Raw genomic sequence first — 6,065 nt, 5'->3', positions numbered from 1 at the left:
CATGGAACATGAGGACATATTGTGATGTCTTCTACTAAGATTGTGGGATATGTTCCTCCCCAGGGTTCATCCGAGCTAACCAAAGTTGTTCGGTTGAGGGTAAATATTTTTAATAGTGCTTAGGATCCATTTCAATTTGATCCAATTATCCTAAAAAATTTAATTCGCTCGCTGAACCGCCAAAATCGGGTTCTAATTGAGCTACGGCTCAAATCTGGAAACACTGAATACAAATTCAAGTCGAACTAACCATGTTTGAGCCTCGTTTCAAATTCTTTAAATTCGGCCTCGGGACTAATATTCATTCATATTCATATTTTTTATTCAACTACAAAGCACAAGACAATACAAATAAAAAATCACAATTTACTATGTAGTTTGGACCCGCCTAACCAGAGTTGGTTGTTTTGATTGGTTGGCCCATCATAAGCGAATAAGAATTGTAAATAAAAAGATGGATATAAGCTAGAAGTAGTTAAAATCCGGTTTTAGATCCGGATCCAGTTTTTTTCTGGGCGAATCCGGATCAAAATTAAATGGATCCTCAGCACTTATTGTATAGAAGTATAAAGTTCAATTAGCAGAACCTAGTTAAGCTTTTTCAAGATGTTCATAAAATCTGAACTAAGAATTCCTAAGCGAAGAAATTGGATCCATTTTCAAATCCACAAAACCTCAATTTCTGGTTTTACCCTGAAAACAATAAGTTAGATACTGAATTTTTGTTGTTTTTTAAAAGTTTATTTGAACTGTTTGTAGCATTATTTTGGAGAGTTTTGCGAAAAGTAGCTTGATATCATATCTCATCGAATATTATTGTTCAGTATGATGCATTTTTTTGATTTATTGTAAGTTTTTTTTACTAATAAGTTGATAAGAATAAGATATTTTATTCTATTTAAACCCTAGGATTGATTTATTACTTTTTGATTGAGTGTTTTTGTTTTATTGTTGATCAATTGAGTTATTATTTTATTTGTTGAATGATAAATTGAAATATTTTTTATTGATTGAGTTAGTTAGCGATATAAAGATTGATTGATTGATTGATTGATTGATTGATATATCTAGGTGTTGGAAGCTAAGAATCTCTTAATGTTTTATGTTTTCTTATCTTCTACTTTTTGTGATAATTTCTGTGGAATTTTTTTTTTACAAAATGTACAGGGTGAGTAAAAAAAGTGTGATTTGCGGCGCCTGGTGCAAAATTGTATCTTTTTTTGTGCAACTCTCCTGTATGGCGTTTTTTTTCAATAGTTTTTGAAAATTTTTAATTTTTTTGGTACTCCAATGGTCCAAAAGAAAATCCGCGAACCTTTTTTTCTCTCAAAATAAAAATTTTAGAAAAGCAAAAATGTGTATATAAATTGTTTCTATCGAAATCTAAAATTTTTTAAAGATTGAATCAAAGAATCACAGAAAATTCGCAAAATTGTAATAAGTTTTAAGGAAAAGTTATTTAAATTCTTAAGTTCCTTTCTTCTTAGTATATTCTAAAGTGTTCTGTTGAAACCTTAAGAACCATTGAAAAACAATTTTTCCGTAAAAAATTATACCAGAACAGAACTGAAAATTGCAAATTTTCTGTGATTCAATCTTTTACAATTTTAGATTTCGATAGAAACAACTTATTTATATATTTTTGTTTTCTGAACTTTTGATTTTGAGAGAAAAAAGGTTCGCGGATTTTTTTTGGGCCATTGAAGCACAAACAAAAAATTACAAATTTTCAAAAAATATTGAAAAAACACCATTCAGGTACAAGTTGGCACCAAGCGCCGTAAAACACACTTTTTTTTGACTCACCCTGTATGTTGTATAAATATTAGGCTTCTGGTTTTTATTTATACGAGGAAATTTATAAATTTTTTAAAACCTAATCAAGAATGGGAAAAAAATTATCTAAATTTTTTTTCTTCCTTTTTTTGCAAAGTAAAATTTTTTTTGGTCCAATATAAAAAAATGCATGGAAAGTATAAACGGGGAAAACATTTTTAAAATAAAATTTTTTTTTGGAGAGAGAAAAATCCAAAAATGATGTATTTTAAAAAGTTTGAAAAAAATAAAAAACTTATATTCTTTTCTAAAAATCCACCTCTGAATAGCTAAACTATACTCATGCTAAAAGTCTTGTATTGCACCTGTTTTATGGCAAACCCTGTCAATTATAAAATGCGATATCCAGAGAAAAGAGTATTAGTTTGTAAACTTTTATATTGTTTAATGTAATTTTGCTTTAGACAAATATAAATGATGAATATATATGGAGATGCTAAAAATATAGTTTACAAATACTTGAACATAATTCTGTATTTTAATTTTGCATTTGACAATAAATAGGATTTAAAATATCATTTACTGTCTTTGTAATGTATCAATCATTTATTCTATTTTTTTATTAATTTATAAATGTCTGCCAAAGTATATGTATCTATCATATCCATATATCTAACATGTTATTTATCGATATCTGTCATGTTAATTATCTTTTAATCTANCTTTCTTTCTATCTTTCTATCTATCTTTCTATTTATCTTTCTATTTATCTATATATCTATCTATTCTTTTAAGCTATTAATTTTTTATTTATCTATCTATCCATTGTCTTTGTATCTATTTATTTATACATCTTTATATCTATTTAACTAACTATCTATATATTTATCTATATCTATCTAACTAACTATCTATATGTTTATCTATCAATGCACTGCTAGATCTATTTACGCAGTATATAAGAGTTTAATATATTCTATTGTATTTAAATATGTTTTTCTTCTTTTTAAAAAAAAAGTTTCTTTGTGAATTTCCATTCAAGATCAGAGCTGAGAGTTTTTTTTGCGTAATATAATACTTTTCTTGAAGATACTTTATTATTTGTTTATTGTTGTTGTAGTAATATTGCTGAACAATATAATTCATTTTAATTTTAAATATAGTTCGTATTTGAACATACAGATTATACATTACAATCAATCTTTGTTTATTTCTTTCTATCTATCTATTTATCTAGCTGTCTATCTATCTAGCTGTCTATCTATCTTGCTGTCTATCTATCTAGCTGTCTATCTATTTAACTATCTATCTATCTATCTATCTAGGTAACTAGTCAAGGTGACGAGGTAGTGGACTCTGTACTCACTAAAACTAAGAAAAGAACTCTAAACCCGAGGTATGTAAATTATGTAAATACTATTTGTAAATTGTAACCCTCAATTCACAACGGTACCATTAAAAGATCCTTTATCTGATCAATAATGTGGAAGGTATCGTATTGATTCAAGCTTGTAAAACTGTTAAATTCTCTCAATTGTTTCGGTAGCAAGACTTCGGCCAGTCACTTTTACAGAGAAATCACATTTGAAAAAAAAATATTATTTAATGAGAAACTTTTCTGGATACAGATGTGAATCGTACAAGACCCATCTTTAATTCAAGGGTCCCTTAAAAGTTTGTCTACAATCGTTTTAAGAATTTCCATTTTTGTTTAATTTTTATTGGAATCCTTATTTCTCTTTTTTTTGTTGCGTTTAATAAACCCCCCGCTCCTCGATAAGTATTTAAAAATGATCCTAGAGAGGAAAATGTCGTAAGATTTAAGGTTTTTTTTATATGTTGATGGGACTAAAAGTGTAATTTACAGTAACTATTAATGCAAAGATGGCAATACCCAATTCACAAACGGCACCCTTGAAACCGTTATCTGATCAATATTGGGAAAGATATTATCGTTTTTTCTCCAGTTAAAAGTGTTACTTTCTGATAAGTCAGTTTTGCAGAGAATCCAATATTAAAAATTATCATTATTAGAAATTGTATCTAATATCTNTGCATTGCAACTTTTGCATGGAGGGCTTACAGTCCCTTTAGGCGTCGAATATTTATGAAGGATATTGTTTAGATGGGAGGAGGAGTTCCTTATGAGACTTAAACCTGCAGAACACAAGATAGTACTAGAGGTAGGACTTCAGGACGTGGGACATCAGGACATGGAACATTAGGACATGGGACAACAGGAAAATTGGACATTAGGACATGGGACAAGAGGACATGGGACATGGGACATGAGGACATGGAACATGAGGACATGGAACATCAGAACATGGGACTTCAGGACATGTGACTTCAGGACATGTGACTTCAGGACATGTGACTTCAGGACATGTGACTTCATGACATATGACTTCAAGACAAATGACTTCATGTCATACGGGGTAGGACAGGACAGGCAGAGCCCTTTACTGGAAACAGGACACATGACAGTGGACAAGATACTTAAAATAGGACACTAAGGACAATATGCTGAAAAAAGGAAACAGTATAAAGGACAAAGTACTTGGCAAATGACCGAATTAAGATTTGTAAAACTAAGAAAAGGGAGGGTTGGGCCAAAAACAAGATTTAGAGAGCAGGATGTTAAAGTAGGACAAAGAATTGGAACGTTATGAATAATGACAGAGGGAACAGGACCAAGAGGACTTGGCAGGAACTTGGAACTACGAAACTAAGGATTAAGGAACATAGGTAACAAGGACAGAAGGATCAGGAACAAGGACAGATGGATTAGGAACAATGACAGGAGTTAAGATAGGACCAAGAATTGGAACGTAACGGACAATGACAAATGGAACAGGACCAAAAGGACTTGACAGGAACTAGGAACTACGAAATTAAGGATTAAGTAACATAGGTAACAAGGACAGGAGTTCAGATAGGCCAAAGAATTGGAACGTAAGGAACAAGGACAGCGGGTATAGGACAAAGAGGACTTGACAGGAACTATAAATGACCAAACTAAGGATTAAGGAACATAGGTATCAAGGACAGGGGTTCAAATAGGATAAGGAAAAAGGGAGCAGATTTGTTTTTTAGGTTTTCGACGAGAACAGGTTGACGAGAGACGATTTCTTGGGACGAGTTGAGTTGGATCGTCTTGGCAGTGCAGGGAGGGTTTTATCCTTAACTACTTTTAAACATTTTTTATCCTAAAAATTACAAAAGTCCAAATTGATTAACCCATCAGAACAAACTTGTTTGTTAAGACCCCAGATTCGGAAATTTTATTGAACGAAACTCCCGAGTGTCCTTTTTGGTGTTAATGCATTTGCATAGATTTAATTTAAGAAATCTGAGCCCGAGATTTAAAAGCTTCGGTTCGGGTCGTAATTCCTTAAACCCACCTGTAAGACCCAATCTTAGACTCAACTCTGACGACAGCTTGTGTCACGTGATTGACAGCTGCGAGATCTTAGGCTCGACTTAGGAGTAAGGCTTAACGAAAATGAAACCGACCTTTGTTGGTGTTAGTGGAAAATAAGGCCTAATGTTGAGTCTTGTTCTCATATAAACCCGGAATGCGCCAATTCCTACCTTGGAAATCCGCCAACTAGAATATTAAACCGGTATTTTCATGAGTTTTTTAAATCGCGGGCTCGCGTTTCCTATACTTGGTTTCGGGCTCTTAAATNCAGTTGCCTCGAAACACAAAAAGCTTGCCATAGTTCACAATGCCATGCATAGGAAGTGTATTTTCATGCCTCTAAATGTACTTTCAACCCCGATCCCATTTGGGATGAGATATGGAAATATATGAACCTTTGGGAAATTGTAGAACGAGTGGCGTCTTTGTTCCACCTTTTGCTCAAATTTTTGAATTTTGCAATTGTTGCAACTTATTTATAATTAAAAAGAAAAATGATTTCACTGCTCTCAAGTTCTCACTGTTCAAGTTCACTGTTATTTTTTAGGAAAATTAACGTTTTAATATTTTTATTTTTAAGATCCACACTTTCTCCCAAAACATTAAGTTTTTATGTTTAAGTTCAAAGTCAATTTCTGAAAATTCTCTCTGTGCTCGATGAACAGGCACATTTTGATAGGGTATTGTGTAAATCAGGCATTGCCTTGAGGGTCAAATAAAATTACTCTTAAGTAACAGTCTCTTTAACTAGGTTCGAGGGAACCTTCTCCTTTACCTGGGATTCATAGCAGAGTCCTCACCACCAGAGGAGGGTGAGGAGACCGATGCCGAGCAGGTAGAGGGGGTAGAGCAGGTAGAGCAGGTA

At 32.3% G+C, this 6,065-nt stretch overlaps 1 long non-coding RNA gene across 1 annotated transcript; it reads left to right on the top strand.

The window, feature by feature from the left end:
- The first annotated feature begins 3,072 nt into the window (after positions 1 to 3,072).
- On the top strand, positions 3,073 to 4,972 carry LOC111717098 (uncharacterized). Its single transcript, XR_002768671.1, has 3 exons — positions 3,073 to 3,172; positions 3,902 to 3,959; positions 4,873 to 4,972. It is a non-coding gene; the product is annotated as an uncharacterized LOC111717098 (long non-coding RNA).
- The last annotated feature ends 1,093 nt before the right edge of the window (positions 4,973 to 6,065 follow it).

The sequence above is a fragment of the Eurytemora carolleeae genome, unplaced genomic scaffold (genome assembly GCF_000591075.1).
Source record: "Eurytemora carolleeae unplaced genomic scaffold, Eaff_2.0 scaffold2353, whole genome shotgun sequence".
NCBI lineage: Eukaryota > Metazoa > Arthropoda > Copepoda > Calanoida > Temoridae > Eurytemora > Eurytemora carolleeae.
The sequence above is the reverse complement of the archived record's forward strand: the minus strand, read 5'-3'. Positions and strand labels throughout refer to the sequence as shown.